The 22,702-nt window shown below is 36.0% G+C and overlaps 1 protein-coding gene across 8 annotated transcripts in view; it reads right to left on the bottom strand.

The window, feature by feature from the left end:
* Positions 1-22,219, bottom strand: part of LOC121317554 (myelin transcription factor 1-like protein) — a 112,972-nt gene extending 90,753 nt beyond the window's left edge. For 6 of the 8 annotated variants that reach the window (XM_041253617.1, XM_041253621.1, XM_041253624.1 and 3 more), the window contains exon 1: positions 21,942-22,219. The gene's annotated coding sequence lies outside the window, so the exon portion shown is untranslated. The other 2 variants (XM_041253619.1, XM_041253618.1) reach the window with 2 other exon arrangements.
* Between the last annotated feature and the right edge of the window lie 483 nt (positions 22,220-22,702).

Raw genomic sequence — 22,702 nt, 5'->3', positions numbered from 1 at the left:
CAAAGACAGAGTTTGTTTTTTTGGAATGCAATTACACAGCTTTTCTTACAGAACTATGGTATTACGGAACTCAAAAACACAAAAGATTCATCGCTAGAGTAATCTTCTACTTAATCTGTTAACTGTTTACATGGCTTGAAATAGTTTACAATGTGTTTAAGTTGCTTTACTGTTTGTGTTTAAAAAGTTGCTCCAACCAAGAAAGGAAATAAAACCAGCACGGATTCCACAGCGAGCACAGCATTGAGCCCTGTGGATTAGAAAGGCAAAATTACAGGGACTGTTTCTCCTCATTGCACTACAGCGGACCCTACTGGCCGGGCACCAGGTGAGCTCAGAATGGACACCGGTAGAGGTGACCTTTGTCATGGAGGGGCAGGTAGGTTGACAGCATCTAGTGTGGAGCTCCTGGGTGTTAAGAGGCAATTGGCTTGGCCATGGGATTCAGGTCTCCTGAGCTGTTGGGACATAACTGGCGCTCTAAATTAGGTAGAAAAAGCTGGCTTCATACTTTTATGTTGATTTGTTGAATGTTCTTTTTTTTAAAATTATTTTTTATTTATATATTTTCTTCCTTTTTTTCTTTTCTTTATCTTCACTATGTCTCACTTTGCCACTGCTGGAATCTGAAAGGCTTGAACTACCCTGTGAAATGTAAAAAAGTTTTATTCCACCTCCAGCAGCTGGGAGTGGGGATTGCGTTCCTGCAGGAGACCCATTTACGAAGCTCTGACCACTTCTGCATTCGCAGGGACTGGGTGGGGCAGCTATTCCATTCATATTTTCAATGCAGGGTCAGGGGTGCTGCGATACTGATCCACAAATCCATTCCACTTGTCCCTTCCCAAGCTATTTCACACCCAAATGGTTATTTCATTATTGGAAGTAGTAACCTTTATAATGCTCCATTGATCCTGGCTAATGTGTACTCACCGAACTGGGATGATAATGACTTTTTAAAGAAGGCTTTCTCTCTTTTGTCCAATATAAGTACCCATTTTGTCCTTCTAGTTAAGGATTATAACTGTGCCCTAAATCCAAATTTAGATCTTTCCTCGACTAATTCTAGTCCCCCATCTAAATCGGCATGAACTATTTGTATATTCTTAGATACTTACAAGGTTTCAGACGTATGGAGTATTCTGTTTCCCACCTCAAGAGTATTCTCTTTTTCCCCCCTGCACACCACACTTTTTCTCGAATTGAGTACTTTTTTTTTTATAGATTATTACCCTCTGTTTGGTCGTGTGCCTACCAGGGAATAGGAATAGTGATTATGGTACTGATGTTCCCTGACAAAGCTCCATCTCAGTCTCCCTTGTGTTTCAACCCATTGTTATTATCACAAGGATTTTGTTAATTTTCTTTTCAATCATATTGCTTTATTTCTTGACATTAACACAACTCTATGGATTTTGTCTGCCACACTATGGGAGACTGTTAATGTGTACCTCTGTGGCCAAATTATTTCTTACAGTGCTTAAATTAAAAACCAGCATACCTGTTACGTCACCAAGTTAACTGACGTTATTCTGCAGGTTGATCCACATTATGCTGTCTCCCCAGCTCCTGATCTTTACAAAAAGTGAATGGCTCTGCAGACAGAATTCAGCCTCCTCTCTACAAACTAGGCAGAACAGGTCCTGACTAAATCATGCTACAATGTCTATGAACATGGTGACAAAGCCGTTAAACTTTTGGCCCATCAGCTCCGTCAGTCTGCAGCTTCCCGTACTATCAGTGAAATTCTTACTGAATCAGGCATACTTACTGTCGTTCAACAGGAGATCAACAATCAGTTTAAAATGTTTTATTTGTATCTTTATACTTCTGATTCTCCCAAGGATTGTACTCTAATTAATGCTTTTCTGAAAATGTAACCATCCCCAAAGTTGAGCCAGTTTGGAAGAACCACTCACCAATGATGAAATTGCTTCTGCAATAGGACACCCCGGATAGGTTTCCCATAGAGTTTTATAAAAAAAAAAATCAGTTCTCAGCTCTCCCTTATTAAGCTCTCTGTTTGCTGAATCTTTCTCTAATTCATTTTTACCTCCAACACTGTTTAAAGCTTCAATATCACTACTTCTTAAGAACATTAAGGATCACGATGACTGTAGCTCTTATCGGCCCATTTCCCTCCTTAATGCAAACAGTAAAGCACTTGCCAAGGCTTTAGCTCGACTCGTCAGATCGGTTCTCCCCTCCATAATCTCTCTAGACCAAAACAGGCTTTGTTCAGGGTAGACAGTCATACTTTAACCTTAGGCATCTCTTTAATATTGTATATTCCCCCTCAGACTCACATGTGCCTGAGATCCTTCTCTCTTGATGCAGAGAAGGCTTTCGATCTCATTGAGTAGGATTATCATTTTATGACCTTATAGAAATTTGGTTTTGGTCCCAATATTATTATGTATGTATCTCCTCTTGCCTCAGTATGTACCAATAACACACAGTCAGAATATTTTCCTCTCCACCGTGGAACCAGGCAGGGGTGCCCTCTCTCTCCACTTTCTTTTGCCGTTGCAATTGAACCTCTGTCTATTGGACAGCGCAGACAGGGGCAAACACAGAAGGTCTCGTTGTATGCTGATGGCCTTCTTTTGTAAATTTCTGATCTTTCTTCCTCCCTCCCACAAGTACTTTTAACCCTAGAATTATTTGGCAGATTCTCAGGCTATAAAATTATTTTACACAAAACTGAAAGATTCCCAACCGGATAGACCTGAGTGGCTGTATACCACTCAGGTCTATCTTGTAAAGCCTCCTCCATATCTGCTCTTTTTTGTGCCCCACTTCCATTATGTGTATCTAAATTTAGTAAGAACCAACTTGTTTGTCATTCTCTCTGGGTCTGGGCACAGTTTAAACAGCATTTTGGGTTACAGTCTTTCTCAATTTTTGCCCCATAGACTCAAATAATCTATTTTCCCCTTTAGTGCAAGACACTGCTTTCTGTATTTGGTGCAATAATGGCATTTCAAAAGTTAAAGACAATTTTGCCTCATTTGAAACTCACACAAAACAGAGGTAATTTTGCTAGGTTCAAAAAACAATTAAGACCAACTTTTGTGCATCTACTGGAAACAACTTCCCCTCTGCATTGAAGGCTGAAATGAGAAACCTGGGTCTACTTTTTGACCCAGTTCTTTCTTTCCTCATATTAGGAGAGTAACTAAAGTGTCTAAACTAAAATAAGATGTTGTTATTTATCTTAAAATTATTGTTTTCTTTTATTATCTATGGTTTTATTGTTTCACTGATCTTGTTGTTATTTATATGTTTTATCTACTTATTTATGTATTTAATTCCATTGCATTCTTATTATTTTATTCATCTTGTTTTTATTTACTTCTGTGTTATCTATTTATTTATACATTCACTCTCCTGCTCATGTATTTTCATTTACTGTGATTATTGTATTTCCTGCTTATATCTTCTGTTTTAGCCATGTAAAGTGCTTTGAGGCATTGCTTTTGTGAAAGGTGCTATATTAAATAAAGGTTGATTGATTGATTGCTATGTTTTGGTCCTGTCCCGACTGACATGTTCTCGGTCTTTCATTTTTTAACCTTTTCTCAACTGTTAGACACAACCATTGATCCCTCACCAATTGTCACACTCTTTGGAGTTGTACCCGAAGGAACTGATCTGTCTAGGATGCAGTCTGACACTCTGGCCTTTGCAAGTTTAATAGCTAGATGCCAAATGTTATACTGTTGGAAGCAAGCTGCCCCTCGTCTGTATGATCCCTGGATTAGGGATCTCATGCAGATGCTCCAGTTGGAGAAAATGTAATTCACAATTCGTGGATCCAGTGACACATTTTATTCTGCCTGGCAGCCTTTCCTATCCCATTTTGAGGAGCTCAGATTTCCCTCTCTACCCTGACCTCGGCCTTCTGGGTGCTAAGCGTGACAAGGCTATCTCTGTCCCTACTAAAGTCTCTTCTATCTTTTCTCTTTCCTTCTCGTTATATATATATATATATATATATATATATATATATATATATATATATATATATATATATATGTATGTGTATTTTTGTGCTGCATAGATCCATGTGTATGCACATGTTTTGTATTTCATTCTGTATACATGTGAAAACCTGAAAATTAATAAACAGAATTGTAAAAATAAAATAAAATTAAATTCTAGCTCTGTTAGACCAAAATGTAGAATATAAGGGTCTCCCTTTGTATAGCAAGGCAAAAGATAATCTTATTTTCTGCCACAATGTGTTTTTTCTTCTATCACATAGAGAGTTTCTAGTTATCTAACAAAACACTGTGAAGCTCATTTTCATTGTTCAACTCCACAGTAACATGTCTTCCCTGCAGACCTTTAGATTCTTATAGTATGACATGCTGTTTTTGTAGTGTTTGTGGTCCGCATGTCATAATTTATCCCAGATCTATACTTTCTGACAATGCAGACCCAGCAAACACAATCAGCAGCTTTTCAATAGCTCAATAAAACAACAAGCCTAATTTTTTTGAACACCAATTTTTCTTAACCATGCTTCCCTACAATCAGGAAACATATTTTTCTAATAAGAAATTAGTTAACGCCCGCCAAAATTCAAAAGAACCTGTGTAAACTGCTGATAATGTTGCGTTATTGGACTGTATAGCGCTTTGTGAAATGTGTTGTTGATGAGGGTACTTTGCCTGTTCTAAAGCCTTTGTTTTTCAGGAATTAACTGATACAATTGCTGTCTCTATGTATGAGTTCCTCACCTCCCTCTGCAGTAGCCCCTATTGGGAGGGGTGATGCTTGAGCAGCCACAGGCTCCCCTAGGGCCAGTGCCTGTCAATGCCATGATCAGAAGCCAGCCGCTCTACAGTTAGCAGCAAAGTAGCTGCAGAATTTCCTTGGCTGTTCACTCCCCTGAGAGCAGCCACTCAACTCTCCACAGAAGGAGGGCTCAGATCTGCCATGTGTGTTATCATTATAGAGCTATAATTAGCACAGTGCGAGAAAACAAAACAACCAATAAACGATTGAAGCAAATGTACAATATATTTGCAGAAAATTTTTTGCAGGTAGTAAACTGTGCTCATATCATGTCAACCTAACTCTAACCCTAAGTGACATCACCAAAAACAGTTCGGTACATGTAGAGATCTAGTGCATATTAATTCCAGCTTTAACACTACTGCTCCTTATGAAAGGTACTAAGGGATCACCTCCACTAGGTCAGCACATTCATATTTCATCTGAAGAACAGCACTCCTACACCGAGGAGTTGAGTTACTGTATTGCCAATATGATCAGCCAACCATTAAAGTACTGACCGGGCCCAACTCAGTACCCAAGATCGGGCAAGATTATCTTGAACTTTCTTCTGATATCGCTCATTTGTAAACTGCTCCTGGGCGTCTTGTTTTGTATGCCAGCGTTGTGTAGCATATTGGGGTATAGAAATAGAAAAGTAAGTGCTCAGAGACCATCATACTCTGATAGCAGCGAAGAAATAAGCAGCTTTAAACTTAATTTAAACAACATTCATATTCCAAAGACCATATTGAATTAAATCAACCATATCAACCAAATCCAAATAAATAGACCCCTCAGTTTTTAACGATCCCAAATCGTTTTTCTCTGCACATGCTGAAAACACCATGCTGTGAAAAACTTGGATCATGTTATCAAGAAAATATAGAAAACGAGTATTTGAGATAAAAAATTCAAATGTTCTGCAATAAATAATAAATCTCATAAAGAAGCAATAAAGAAAGCACTGTATAATGTCAGAGGCTTTGTCTACACCCATCGAACTAAATTAAATTCTGAACGATAATCTCTGTACCATTCTATTCTCACTTTCACATTTCTTATCTGTTTTTTTTTATTTCTGAATATCTTGGTGAATCAATAGTGAAGTAAAATGCTCCCCTTCATAACCTCTTAGGTCTATAGCTTGTGTGTACAATATTAATTCATGTCCATCCTAGTGAAATGTCAACAGCCATTGTGTTCATCAGCCAAGGACGTTTTTAATTGGTACTAGAAGGGAGTGCATAGAATGAGATTATACAACTGTGTGTGTGTGTGTGTGTGTGTGTGTGTGTGTGTGTGTGTGTATATATATATATATATATATATATATATATATATATATATATATATATACACACACACACACACACATATATATATATATATATATATATATATATATATATATATATATATATACACATTATATATATATATTAGCTCAAAGAGCCAGCTGCCCATCGTTTCGATATGTTGTACATATCTTTCATGTATAATTCTCATAAATTAGAAGTATTTCAGCTCTCTAATTTTACTGCAGGTTGTAGAAATAATGTAAAGGCTCATTCTTCTTTTATTCCTCTTTTTCCCATTTTCAAAAGAGGATGCAGATTTGTTTCCTTTATCGTAAACAAAAGGCTGAGATATGCATAGAACAATGGCTCTGCATACCTTCAAGAGTAAGTAGCAGAGTATGAAAAAAAATATAGCATTATAAATCCCAACGTGTTGCTACAAATGTTTAAATAACGTACCTGTCATTTTTCTTTTCATTGTGTACATCCTAGTACACTGGGGTTTGAGATCTGTCCTCTAAATCACTGCAGGAAGAGTGATGAAAAACATAACAAGTGCTCTGGCTTTTCTGTTCCGTACCACATGTTGGATCATTATTGCTGTGGTACCTGTTTGACAATGTGGGCCATATAATCCTTACACTATCAGTGCACTAGAGCGGGCATTTTAAAAAGAGCTTTGAAACAGACTTTAAAGTTGTAAGTGTAAAAAGTTGTCAGGATGTTAACAACGGAAAGAAAAATGACAGTTACATTATTTAAATAGTTGTAGAAACATGTGGGGACATGGAACGCTATATTTTTTGGAACCCTGCTACTTACTGTTTACCCCTGTGAGAATTTGTATAGTGAAAGTCTTCTTTGTTAGTGGTGGAGGAGGGAGGTTCATACTTCAAATAAAAAAAAAGAATGACAAAAATGATATACTATATTTGATAAAAGGGAGTATCAGAACCAAACGTCACAAACACATAGAATTGTGTTTCCATTTATAAAGGAAGACACCAGGATGTTGAAGCAGGTATTAGCATGCAGAAGTCAAGCATGTTTATGGGGCAAGACATGCATGAAAAAACTACTAGTATGAATAGAACAGTTTATTTCTACAGTGCGTTCAAAGTCATCGGCAGCTGTTTAACCCTTTAGGTCTCCCAAAAATCTACAGTACATTGAAGACCAGTTGACAGGCTACAATTATTTCTGACACAACTAACCAGCCAGCGTGCTAATCATTTTACAATCAGTTTGGAATCCCTGCTATTAAATAATTACCTCTGGATGTGACCAGGGTTTAGCGGTAGTTGAATTAGAAGAAACTGTTTCTTAACCAATGTGTCTCTAGAAGTTTTCTCTTATTGAAATGTTGATGAAATATACTGCATACAAATTTCTCCCTGTATAAAAGCACCACTCAAACAACAGCTGGAAAAAAACTAGGGTGCAATGCAGTAAAGCACAGTTGGAGCTGGCATCTAATTAAGCATTCAGTGCCTCACACATATGCACACACACGCACACTCATGTGTATGAACCTTCAATAAAGAACACCTGTCTTTTCACTCCTTTCCCACTGTATTTACCTTTCTCCTGATGTTTAAAGATAAAGGCATTCTGCATCTTAGGGGCCAAGCCTCAAACACTGGAAGGTGCATGGCAAGACAAGCATTCTTAATTAATAAACATCCCCTGCATGTCTTAAAGAGAGAGGTTTCATTACAGTGTGGGTAGGGATTCTACATATGAGGCTGCTGTCATAAAATCCTATGGTCATTTCTGGAATGACACTGTACAAAAATGATTATTCTTTTTTTTTTCTCAGCTTTTGCTTTGTATATTTACTCTGGTGTAACATCCTCACATAACTCATATGAAAATGAGATGCCAATGAATTAAACTTGGTGGTGCTTTACTGGAAAACAGTCCATACATTTTTTTAAAAAAGCCTAACTAGTTAAATATGGCATTCATCTCAAATGAATGCAGACAGTAATGCTCTATGTGATTCAGATTCTGAGTAATATTCTGCTCTCTTTTGGTTCGAACGGTTGCTTTGAACAGTGCCAGTCAACAATATGCACCCAAACCCAGTCTACTCCTGCCTGATTCGTGCTGCTTAATGACTGGTATGACGACAACTAACCACTACATCTGTGACTCACAACTTCCCTCAAACCAGAAGAAAAGATAGAAATGAACAAGGAGCTAGCCAATGTTTTATTTTGATACCAGTATATAGTACAGCTTTCACCAAGAGAAAAAAACATCCTGCCTGTTTAATACAGAAGACAAGGCAATGGATGCACCAGGACTTCAAATTAGAGACACATGTTGTGTCCAATGTTAATGGTTTTAAAACTAGGGTAAAAGGCCTTGTAATCTCAAACAGGTTAATAAAGAAAGAAAAAACACCCTCAGTGCTAGATTTATTTTTTCTTTTGAAAAAATTCTAATTAAAAAGGCACCAAGCTGAAACAGAGCTATTCCCCACATTGATATCTAAAATATTTACAGCTTATTTCTGTCATTTATGTTTATCTGTATAGAAATGACATGAACCTGTTCAATCAGTTTTAACGTGAGAAAGGGGGAGGAAGGGAAGGAGAGGGGAGGGGAGAGGTTCTGATTTTCAAAGCTTTCTGCTCAAAAATGAAATAATAAAGTCTTTCGGGTAAAAAAAAGGAGAAATAAACACCCTGCATATCTGCTGTGTTTATTTCTGGTTTTTTAACTTAAACATGTGTTTTCATGTATTTCAAAGAAGAGACCTTCCCTCTACTTTGTTTGATGTTACCCTAAAGTGCGTTTTGAAACTATTTCCAGGATGGTTAGAATTATAAAGGTAGGGAGACTTGAAATCACCTCACTATCAAAGAGTTCCAGAGGATCTTCAATGTCCGCAGAGTAGTAAACTCTCACCTGACCTTGGAGGTCACCCATCAAGTTCCTTCTAAGAGTTGACAGTGTCAGACTCAGAAGGTGGTAAGAATGCAGGCTTTTTCAGGTCTCAGACATCCTGATCTCCCTTGTCAGTTTCTACCTATGTGCTACTCCACTCCAGCTTGCATTGACAGGATGCAGCTTCTCACCCTTCTCTTTTCAGACAGTATCAAGGCGCTAGAAATCTAGTTGCGAATGACGAAGTAACAGCCGTCAGTGACTTTTACATGAACACCAGAACCTGTCTGTAAAAACAAAAAGAAGAAAGAAACTCAACCAAAATCTCCATCTGGAGGATCCTGAAAAAATCAGGAGAGTGACAAGTGTGTGAGTGTGTGCTTAAAAAGAGGCTTGGCTTAGTACAGTTTCAGTCAGTTTTGCCACACTTCGTTGGGAATTCATAGCTCATTTTTAAAATCATTGTTTCTGAATATTATCAGCTTTGAGCAGCATAACACCTCATTATAAATGCAAAGTATCTTTTGGGTATGATTATGCTGCCTTGCATTTCAAAACTTAACCAAAAAAATACAAGATGTTATATACAGATATTTTGAACATACATGATGTTTTATACAGGTATATTGAACATACATGATGCTATATACAGGTCTATGACAATTTATCACCAACAATTCATCATGAGCAGTTCATCACCGGGTACACGGAAGGTACATTATCATATCACAGCAGTTTAAAACGCCACAGGTGAAAATGACCAGTGCGGCGCTTGTAGGTAGTTCGAAATTTTGGCGCTTCTAGTGTTAAAATAAAGGTTTGAAAAGCAAACTTGTTATTTTTGTTTTGTTTTTTTGTTTGTTAGTTTGGTGGTCACAAACTAGTACAAGTTAGTACATTATGGGTTTTATTTATGTAATTTGTAAGTGATTACTTACTGTATCTGTTATTTATGATTTATTATAGCTCTATTTGTTCACCTAGAGTCATCTCAAATTAAACATCATACTATACATCATCTAGAATTATCTCAAATTAGACATCACACTGTACATCACCTAGAATCATCTAAATTTAAACATCACACTGTACATCATCTAGAATCATCTAAAACATCACACTGTACATCTAGAATCATCTCAAATTAGACATCACACTGTATATCATCTAGAATCATCTCAAATTAAATATCACACTGTACATCATCTAGAATCATCTCAAATTAGACATATTTTTTTCAGGATCTGGCTGAGGCTGAAAATGACCACTAGTAAAAAACAGGTCCATTACTAGTTCCCAGATAATAGAAACAAGTACAATAGTTTACAACACCCATAAACTGAGGACAGCAAAACAAATATCACCACACCATAGACAACTGGCCCTGATTAATAGGGGGTGCATGGTTACATATAGCATGAGCTTTTCCTGCGTTATTGTCATGCTAGATTTGAGATTGTGGCCTAGTTGCCTCAGGATTCGTATATCTAGATTACATTCAAAACCTTAAGGTAGTCTGTATGGTCTCCCTGGACCTTACTGGTTGATTCTGTTAAGAAGAAAACAGTAGTTGGTGCCTTGCTCTAAATTTGCTGTGCCTCTTTTTCTACTTCATATTTTCTCAATCTTTTCCTGGGGGAGTGTGTTTTACCATCATTGTTTGACACAAATTCTTATTTTTATATATATATATATATATATATATATATATATATATATATATATATATATATATATATATATAGAGAGAGAGAGAGAGAGAGAGAGAGAGAGAGAAAGAGAGAGAGAGAGAGCGAGAGAGAGAGATAGATATTCTTTTTATTTTTAAATAGCTGTTTTGCTGGGCCAAAATGGAAATAATGGTATTACCCACTTATTTTTGGTGGCATCAGTTTAAACCACAGTTTTTTCATAGTCTGCTTATACACACTCAGTAATCTCTCACGTTTTCTCTCATGCACACACATACTTTATTTAGAAATAGTTTCGTGATATTAATAGTCATCTACAGTGTGAACGTCTTCAAAAAGGGATTAGTCTTAACAAGAAAATATAGTACAGTAATTCTATTTGAGCTAGAAATTTGCTGGAACGCTGGAAATATCAGAGCGAAATGGTCAGGTTTTTTTTGGATGATGCCTATAATTTAGATTTGACTGTAAAACATATAGCATTAACATAATTTGAAGCCAAAGAGTGGTTGTTTTTTAACATCAATAAATAAAAAAAGCGCATTAAGGAAATCACACGCGACACATTAAGTCAAGCACAAGGGCACCATCACATTTTGCCTGAGTTGTTTATAGAACCCTGCCAATATGAAGTCTGTACCTCAAATGGTCTCTGGACTAAGAGGTGTGGGGAGTTGCTAACACATATAACTATGGGGATGCTTAATAAAGTTAGGTACCACATGTCATGACTGGTTAAAAGTTTAAATCATTACAGCATGGCTTATTAAAACAATTGTAGGGGCATGCACCAACTAAAAGAATAATAACAAAACCTTTAAATATAATCCCCTCACTGCTCATTTGCTCAACAGCGTTTTATTTTGCTATATAAAATTTGGATTTTCAGACTTTATTTTAATTTTGACTTCGTAGAAGCTAGTTTATCCTGCCACCACACTATAGAAGTACCCCTTGTGCAGTAGGTATTGAGACTTGTGAGAATGTTACAGTGCTAATTATAGGTAAGAAAATCAGTTTTAAAACCTTGATTATTACATGTTTAAAATATTATGCCAGTTTACTGTGATATACAGCATAGCAGAGCATTGTAAAGCCGTAAATTTTTGCCAGGCCTCTTGCTTCCTCCTATACAACATATAGAACATTACAAATGCATTCTATAGACACCTTCGGTCGCAAGAGGATAATGACAATGTTTATTTTATTTTTCCAATTTTCATACACCATTTCAAAACCTTTGATTCAGTTCCTCAACACATAATTTGACAGACCCTTTCATATTGAAGCAGGACAGTTAAGTATAATTTACAAGTATGAGCAGGATTCAACAAGTGATTATTGTAATTATTGTAAGGACGTCCCCCAGGGTTGCTTTCTGGAGTTTCCTGTTGTTCTAGTTTTATCAATAGCATCAATTACTCTTATGTAGTAATTATGCTGAAGCAACATTTTATAACCTGATGAATGTGCCTTATGTGATCTTAAAAGCTTTCATCAGAGCATGTCTATCAGCTAATTCTGCAAACCAGCCAATAGACAAAAACACATTGTTTAGGGTTTCTATTTTTCTTCAGGATAACTGCATTGTACATACATCTATTTGAGTAAGTATGAGTTGTAATTACTCTCACTAGGATATTGATATCAATTATTTTAGCATCACTGAATCTATTTCTACAGCCTGGACCAAAACAAGCCTTCCTCGCCAACATGAAGGACTTCATGGTTCAGCTATAATGTGCCCAACGCAATTCCACTCCTCTATGCCAGCAAGGCAGTTACAACTCTTTTTTTTTTTTTTAATTGTTGGTTTTAATGTGAGCAACTCACAGCAAAATATGTCTAGTCATTTCACCTTTAGAAAGTAAAATGAGCTTGTACAGAAAATTTCACTACCTAGTCACCAGCGTTTGGTGTGTCTGTAAATCACTAAACCAGTCCTGATTGTGAGACTTTACATTGGAAAAGGGAAGAATTCATCCTTTTCCTCCCAGAAATAAAATTAATTAATCAATCAAGTGTTGCTTTTGTTTTTACCAAAGACATTGCAGCATACACTAGATTTTCAGTAGATGGCTAAAATTCCACACGGCTCTGCTTTCTAAACGCTTATTAAATCTACACCTTTAAGGCCTCTTGTATGAATAATCAAGCCTGCAAAATGATCAAATTAGTTAACCACGGAAAAAAGCAACAAGGACATTCACAACAAATACCAATAATGTGATACAAATCTATGAGCGTTGTGGTGTGCTTCTGTAGATAAAACCTGTATTGCTTTTAAATGTAGTTGACGTGGATATAAAACTATTGCTTTACAAATAATGTACATGTCATGTTGACCTGCATTACAAAACCCTATTCTAAGCATGAATTGGACTGGGAAGGAACATTCTAATTAAAACAATGTTCAACTTGACATTCAAGTGTCACTTCTTTGCATTAAATGCTACATATATGCACTTTATTCGTGCTTTGGGTGACCACCTAATAACAAGCATAGCAAAAAAGAATGCAGGATGGTAATATGAATCCCACTGCATAACAGTTTTAACCATGCCAGGTTTTACTTGATAAGGCTCATCTGTGCTTTCCCTATAGTTTAATTAGGCTCAAGTACACTCAGTGAATCTCAGAATAAACCCAGGAATGGCTCAAGATGCTATGGAAGGTTTTATTTGTATGGGGGTTGTTATGAATTTCCTTACTACTCTTGATAAGTGCTATATACACATTAGGAAGGAAGACGAGGTGTGCCAGCATTGACACTAAATCAGCACTGATACGGAAGCTCCCCTGCATTTCTTTGAGTTAAACATTTTGTGACAAATGCCATGTAAGATGAGGTCCATAATTAAACATTGATTATTTGAAATAAGGTTGTAATATCTTGGTCACAAGCCATGATGGAATGTGTCCTCTAATTCAGAAACTAATCAAAACACACATACACATACCGGACTATGAGTTTAAAGATTGGGTTGCTGTAGTCCTATAAAGTTACAGTACATAGTATCATTGCACAAGCATTGCTCAATGTAAAACACACACAAACACACATATGTAACATGAAGGGGGTCAGCTGTACCTCATATATCCTAGAACACTGCTCATCTCCTCTTTATCATGTTTGAACAAACTCCTTATAGCTCATGCGCATTTTTATTTTTGACATAGTTTGATTGCCACAATAAAACCATAGGTGTACACTTGTAGATGATTAGTGTGCTCCAGGCCTTGTTATGTCATAGGGTAAGAGTGCACATTAATCATGAAGCCATACCCTCGGTGGAGTTCCGTTATGATCCTGTTTTAAAGTTTGGATTGATTTTTAATTGGCTAGTTGTGGTAATAGATTATGTTTTCAGTTAAAACAAGGCACCGCACCTTCCAGTTTAGGCAGTCACATATTATATTTGCTGTTGTTTCACTAAGCCTATCATCATCAGTTTTGCAGTGCACCAAAATTGAGGCTATTTAAATGCTAGTTCCCTGTGCTAACTGGCTAAGCAAACAAACAAGCCAAGATTACTGAAAGTCTGCTGGGCTTACATTGTCTGGAAAATTAAAGATCGTTATGATCTGAAAAGGTGCAGATCCAAATGTGTTTAATGTAAGACTTTGCTGTCATATGATTGTGTAATAAGCAACATCCTGGGGTGCCTAAAAGTCTTATCAAAAAAGCACTCCATGCAGCTAAATTAACTTAGTCAGATGACAAGCAGTCTATAAAAAAGAAAAAAGGAAGAAAAAAAAGACCAGAACCCTGCTTGGGTTCATGACTGCCGAAACACACATTAGCTACATTAGCTTCAATGCAACAGTATTATGCAGCTCTAGGTCTTTGATCAATGTGGTACTTTGTGTGCACTACTGTACTTGTTTTTGTCTGAATCAGTCAAGCAAAATACATGCAAAGTCCACTGAGGACTAACAGCTATTCTCTGGAAAGGACAGGCCTAAAAATGACTTTTTTAAAATCCAGTCAAATAACAAAATCTTCTAAACAAAAAAACAACAAAAAATGAAGTCTGTCTGAAGCGGAGGTTCACATAGCCAGCTCGCAGCTCGTAATGCAGGGCACACACTGCAAGAGTAATGATTTTCTCCAGGGCTGCAACAGATCAGCTAAATCCCTCCATCCCACATCTTCTTACTGTGCAATCATTTTGTTTGACATATGAAGAAATCACTCACCACAGAGGGCAAGTTTTGACGTGAGCTCAAGACAGGTTTATTTATGTACCTATTCTAATTGGAGAATTGTGTGTTTGTTGGAGTTTTTTTAAAGTTAAAGTTAACCCTTCAATACAAGGGTAGGGAACCCATGTTCCTGAGGAGCCGATGTCCCTCCTGGTTTTTGTTCCAACTGTGCCCTAAATTACTTAATTAGACCAATAATTGGTAACAATTGGTCTAACTAAATAATTTATGGCATAGTAGGAACAAAAGCCAAGGGGGACACTGGCCCCCCAGGGCCAGGATTCCCCATCGCTGCTTTAATACCTCTGGTATATTTTCATCCTATCAACTTTGGCTTTAAAAAATATGTCGAAGATGTTTGCTCCAAGTTTGACTACACTCCCTGGCAAACATGATGATCTGAGTTGCTGACATCTAAATGTGAGCCAAGGTAAGTACAATTCACAGAACTGATCAAGCACCACAGTTATCGATAGGGTTACAGATTTACTGATTGAAATAATAGTAATGATTGAATATCTCAATTCTGCAATACACTGGTGCATAATGAAACCTATCAGTACATTATTATTTATGTAATCACAAAGCTAAAATACAGTATCTGTGTCAACTTGGATTTGACTTTTAAAGACTAAACATTTCAGATTTTATTTTTTTATTTTTAGAATATTTAAATGTTTACCTTAAAGCATTATAAAATGTGCCACAGCTGCATACATATGGGTTTTGTTATAGATTAAGTTCCACTTCTATAATAGGACATTGAAAAACTCATTGTGAATACGTGTATACTATACTTAGGATATATTTTGAGTGCATGCACAGTGCACTAACTGTAGATGTTCACCAGAACAACCAGTGGTCCAGTGGTTAAAGTCCAGTGCTTATAACTAAAAGGTCACCGGTTCAAATCCTGTCACTGACTAACTCACTGTGTGACCCTGAGCAAGTCATTCAGCCTGCTTGTGCTCCACCCTGTGGATGAGATGTTAAATCAATATCCTATTGTAAGTGACTCTGCATATAATGCACAGTTTACAGCCTACCTCTGTAAAGTGCTTTATGATGGTGGTCTACTATGAAAGGTGCTGTGTGTGTTGTATCATAACGCTAAAGTGACTACACGCTGGTGCTGATAAAGCATTTTCATTTTAATTTTACTTTTTCCCATGTCTTTTTACTCTCTATGTTTAGATGTAACCACTTGAATTGGCAAAGAGTTAAAACAGCAGATTAGGAATTACATGCTGTATTAAAATGATCAATTGTTTATATACTTTAACTAAAAGCAAGCATGTACGGCTGATGAAGAACAGTAGAAATAGATAAACGCAAGCATGAGGCTGCAGGTTTATCTCAATGATCAGACACTCTTCACATCTCACTTGTGTCAGCAGTGCTAGTGAATTATGCATTCTCCCATACTGCCGAAAACCCAACAGCACACTGCTGCCTGTGTGACATCCTGCATGATATCAGAAATATTACAAAACTGCTATTGCCATTAGAGACAGTGCTCTTACAACACTTTAATGCGCCTAAATTCTCTTTAATACAATTATGATATTGCTTTACTTTTTAATCAGTTACAGCATTTCGTTTTGTGTAATCTTGTATCAATTACCAACAAGTTTGTTTCACACTTCAGATTTCATGATAACCGTGTCTATGTTTCAAACACATCATTGAGCTCTTGGAATGAAACACAGTACGGTCTCCACTGTTGTCGTCTGTAATATGCATGATTGCCGTGTAAAACAAACTTGCAGATAAAATATTGCTTATCAGCTGTTTAAAAATATAAATCATATTAAAATACACTTTAAAACTGAAATAGAACTTTATTTGAGATTTTTTAAATGCGGTGTACAGTACTTAGAAAGTTGGTTAAAAAAACTATTTCAAAAACAAAAAATATATATATATATAATATATATATATATATATATATATATATATATATATATATATATATATATATAATATATAATATATATATATATACCATTGTTACACCATGTATGTATACAATTTAATTGAATGTGTTTTCAGACCATTCAGTTGCCTGTGACAAAAATATAGATATCTGTAAACCTCTTGGGATAGTTTGAACTCCTGTCTACCTATAAAATGGGTTTAAAAATCTATTTATAAAGTATTATGTTGTATACAATTTGTCTACAGATACTGTATGCAGTAAGCTTAAAACATTTAAAACATAATTATTGAAATTGTGCCTTAAACTTTTTAATACTTTACTTTTTTAAAACCGTTACACATTCTAGTGACTATAATTAGCGAACAACTTTTAAACAAGCACTGAAGCATGAAAATACAGCTCAGAAAAGTATAAGTCTAAAGATCACAGTAACATAATAATGCAATTGTTTACATATAGTCCCCATACAGTGCTGGTATGGACCCCGGGAGAATGACTGATAGGTAGGTTTTTAATTTGTCGTACATAGATCAGTGCCATATTATTAGAGAAATAATAAGCTAAACAAACCAAATAAAAAATATGAAGGTGGTAGGGTAATTAATTAAAACGCAAAGAAAGCTTGTCACCTTCCTCAGCAGGAGACAGGTACCCCTGTTCAGTGTTCATTGACGCATATCTAAATATAGCAGAAATGGCAGTTCATGAAATACAGGCACATGCAAACAAGATACCTTTGCTTGCCCACTGGACAGAGAAAATGAATGTTATAAAATGAACCCTCTCATATACTCGACATAAACACTGCAGCACATAAACCCTTTGAATGAGTCTGCAACCAACAAGAATCAACTACAGCAGTCTACTGTACAATGGTTTATCAACACTGCCTTCCAACACATTATAAACACTTCTGCTGAAAACAAACAGTCCTTAAAAATAAGCCATTTTTAAAACTAAATTTTCTTAAAATTACTTTTAAAATGGTACTGCTTACTTATGAGTCAAGTTGTCTTCACTAAACTAATGACCAACAGTGCATGCATGGTTTACTCTACTTTTCCTTCACAGAGAAGCACTGAACATCACATCACAACACCCAGCATTGTGAGAAAAAATATATTTACCTTGAGGTTACACAATATTGAAGACAAACAAAATTACAAGAACACTGTCCCCAACTGATTAAGCTATGTATGCATTTTCATTTAGCATCCTCAGCTATGCCAGCGCCTGACAAGCCATAAGTCTGATACCACTATCTCTCTCTCTCTCTCTCTCTCTCTCTCTCTCTGCCTTCCATCTTGAGAGCGTCCCCCTGAACGAACTGTTACAACCAGACAAACAAGCAAAAGCACAACACAACTCTCACCAGAAGAGAAGGAAAAAAGGAAAATCCCACCAGCTTTAATTTCAGTCTTCTAATAAACTTTTTTCACCTGTGAGTCTTCTCTTTCTCTCAATGCCCACAGTGGAGTTCACCACTCATCTGTATGCTAATTATTGTACCACACGAAAGGAGAGAGAGAGAGAGAGAGAGAGAGAGAGAGAGAGAGAGAGAGAGAGAGAGAGAGAGAGAGAGAGAGAGAGAGAAGCGATGATAGTTCCAAGCAGGCAACCAATAGGCCTGAATGCAATGCAAAAAAAAAAAAAATGAACAGGACGACTCCAATAAAATGAGAGCACAGACAAATGCAAAAGCATTGCTATGGCTGCTGAATTGTTACCTTTAAGGAAGTGGCAGACAGAGAAGCGAGGTACTGTATACAGAATGCATGAATCATGAGATCCCTCTGAGACCAGAGCACTGCTGACTTACCCTGTCTAAGCTTGCATCTTCAACTGGCACCACACACATCCATGGACTGAGTGAAGTGTTAATGTTTAAGCTGTGACTGAATTCTGTATTGCAAATGGGATGAGAAGAGGTAGGCATGCTAGACTCTTCTGCTGTGTTTGTTTGGAGTTTTTGCTTTGGTATCCCTGGAGTATAGTTTTTTTTTTTTGTTGTTATTTTCTATAGCTGTACACATTATGATGCAACATGCAATATTTCCAATAGGCCCTTGAATCTCTGGAGCAATGCACGTATATCAGATGCAGCCAGTGCTGTATTTATTGTAGTGCCTGGGGATCCTAAACCTAACAACAAAGGTTATAAACTCCCACTTTCTTTTCAGTCTGGTTTTTTGGGCTGGTTTTAATTTTTTACATACAGTGAACTATATAGACTATGTAGGAATTGTAAGTTTAAAGATTACAAACACAGAAATTAGCCTGTTAGCAAATTTGAGAAACTTGAATATTCTAAAATATATGTCTTGTATTATATATTTAAGACTAAGTATATTCTGCTTTTTAATACTAATTCTCTTAGCCTACTGCTGTATACAAATCACAGATAAACACTAATATAGTATTGATATTTTTCTGGTTTATAATTAAGATAATTAACACAAAATGCAAAATAGCATTTGCCAATTGTGTAAACTTTAACAAAAGCAGCTTTTATGTCATACTGAGGTAATACAGATGATTATCTATGATTAAATATATGTCTGTAGTCAAGCAATACACTGTAGGATAAAGCACAGTTTATTGGCTTATTTACGACTGTCTGGAACAGTTTCATGCATATAAATATTAATTAAAACAGACATTGAAAAAATATTCTGCAGTCATTTAAAAGTTAAATCATTTTGAAAAAAATATAATAAACACATTAACATATTAAATACAATAGTAAATACAGTACCTAAAAAAAACAAGGACAGTATTTGTATTAGCTTGCACTGTACCTCAGGAAAACCATGCACAAATCTTATTGAATAAAACTATTCCAAATCTAATTTATTGAAACATCCTTACACATCACTTGTCTCTATTCAGTACAACAAATGGTGCATTAGAAAAAAATAGCACAGTAACAGTATATTCACTAAATTATCTCAGATAATTTCTTCTCAGATCATTTGCCAAAATGACAATCTTAAAAAAGACAAAAACAACATGGAATGTTTTATGACTAACGCCTCTGGGGTAAATACTAAATATCAGTCAATGTAGTATACATATTGAAAATTGCACTAAAAATAGAATGAAATTGAAAACGAGGTATGTTATACACTAAAACACATTTTTTTTCTAATTCTTTATTTCTTTTAAAAGCATAATAATACTGTCAATAATAAAAAAAAAAATCATCTGATTGCAGAAATCTGACTAGAAAAAAAAAGGTTCCAAAGTAATATTAGTTTTTAAAAATCAGTACCAGTAAATGTTCTTTTAAGTGGTTCGAATGGACCATACTTTTCACAGACAAAATGAATCAATGCCAGATGACACATGTATAATTGTCAGAAGAAAGCGCTCTTTGTACTGTTACCCTAGTGGGCAGCTTCATTAACCCATTAAGTACCAAATTACCTTTCTTTTTTTTTCTTTTTTAAATCAGAACACAAACTATATTGATGTAATTTGTTACATTACATTATACTTAACATTTGTGATTAACAAAATTAGAATAAGTTATCATAACAATATAGTTAAAGAGACCATTTAAATAACAGGAAGATGCCAGCTCCAAATTACTACAAATGACGAAGTAGCCTGTCCTCAAATGAGGACAATAGCACAGAATGGGTTAACATGCTGACTCGTTTTCACATTGCATGTACACCAGCCAGCCAGTGCTCAATGTAATTGCTTTCAGCGGTGGACAGCTCCTGGTGCTGAATGGGAAAGTGAAGCAACCAAGACACTGCTGTAACTGATGCAAGCTTAAGATAAATCACAGCCAATGGACCGAGGTGGCAAGCCCATAGACTGGATAGCACAATGGCAGCTGGCTACAAATCCTTCTGTAATCACACTAATGAGATTAATCAGTGAATTAGAAGCAGTCAAATGTCAAAGTGGTAGGGAGAAATTCGAGCTTGGTAATTATCGTTCGCAAATTTGGCTAAATCATTTCTGTAATCTGAAATTCATTGGATGGCCATAGTTTTATTGTTTAATATGACAGCATAATACAGAAACAGCAATGACCCAGTAAAGTCCAGTAAGGGGGACAAAATGTAAAGTAAGCTATAAAACATTCCCAAAAGCAGTCAAAAATAATATTTACTATTGTTCTTAAAGAAGATTTCAAACAAGGTTATGCACAAAACATATCTACCCATTAGGCTTTACTCAGTAAAATACTGCATGCATACTGTTCCCCCATAAAAATCTGACTTAACTCCTGTTAACAAATTAGAAGAGAAATACTTCAGATATCAATTTACAGTTGCTATCACCTTGCCTATATACAACTGCATTTTTAAAGATAAGCCCAAAAATACATATTCACACAATTTAAAGACACTGCATTATTTAAATTCATTTCAATTGATTTTTTTAACAGAGCCAAATCATCAAACTACTAAGTCAGAAAATGCAGGTGATACATATTATTATCTTACATTTCTATTAAGATGGGTAATTCAGTATTGCATAATTAAATACATGTTTAATTTCCCTATAAACTGTTTTTATTTTAGTTTCCCCATAAACTGTTTTATTTTAATATTTGTGTTACAGTTTTTTTTTCTTTTTTTTAATAATGTATCAAGGAAACTTTCACCAACTTTTAACTATTTGCGGAAACTCCTAATAACTAGAAGTCCTCCACACTCTGAAGTTAATACACAAAGCCGTGAAACATAAAGACGCAAGATGATTTAAGATCATTGTTCAAATCAATGCTTTGAAAGAGTGCATTTAGAAATTTTGCAACTTGCTAAAGATTCAAAAAAAACAAAAAACAAAAAGCCACCACTGAAAAAAAAAAAAAAGGACAGACGTTATCCAGTGTTTAAAATATGCAAATTGCCACATCACACTACGACAAGCATCAAGCTGTGTGCTATATTTGGCATTTACAATAATAAAACAGGTTAATTTGGCTAAAGAAACAGCACAGCAGCACATCCCTTCTACAACATTTTAACTTTCCAATAGTAAACAGAGCAAATATAATGGCACTCACATTGTCACAGAGAACACTGCAGATCCCACACAGCAAAAAAGGACATGTTGTTAAGAAAATGCTTACATATAGAATAAAACAAATCAACGTGCACCCACCAAAGCTGAGATAAAACCGGGGGCTTCAAGCAGACTATATAGGAAACACCTTTCTCTTCGCTATGCAGAGGCTGAGGGGGAAAATGTCTCCCTGGCAGGAACGGCAAGTGCAGCACGATAGGCTAGCAGGCCTAAGGGATCTGTTTTACTTCCACATACATCCTCTAACACACGCACTCCCACTCATCCTCTCAATATTTTTTCCTCCACATCTTTTTTTTTCACCAGCTCCAAATCCCTGGCATATGACCTTCTGTTAAATAGATAAAAAAAAAAAATGCTTATCAGTCATGCAAATGAGTCTGAATTCATTTTCCACAACAGATGGCCTCATAGATAATGATGATGGAAGAGAGAAAATTAAATGTCTCTTGCACGGTGGTCATGGCAACGGAGAGCAGAATAATATCAATAATAAGTGCACTGCATAATAAGGTTGTCAGTTCTGCAAATCAAAGTCTCCAGCTAAATCAGGTAGCACTGTCTGTTTAATAGGTATGTAATTTAATATTTTTCACTATTATTAGTGGTAATGCATTTCCCACTAAGAAACAGAAATGCATTTTTTTAAAACCTCTTATTTCTTTCTTTATGTGTATGGCTCACTGCTAATAGATGTTTTTTGGGGAGGGGTAAAGCATTCCTCTGTTTTGAACATGGTATGCGGTACTCTACCCCTGTGAAAAGGAATACTGCACTGATGCAAGAGCAGCATGCCTCAGGCTTCCATGCTGCCTCCCAGGGGTACCTCCTGCGAAGTG

Source organism: Polyodon spathula, chromosome 6, assembly GCF_017654505.1.
Source record: "Polyodon spathula isolate WHYD16114869_AA chromosome 6, ASM1765450v1, whole genome shotgun sequence".
Classification (NCBI taxonomy): domain Eukaryota; kingdom Metazoa; phylum Chordata; class Actinopteri; order Acipenseriformes; family Polyodontidae; genus Polyodon; species Polyodon spathula.
The sequence above is the reverse complement of the archived record's forward strand: the minus strand, read 5'-3'. Positions and strand labels throughout refer to the sequence as shown.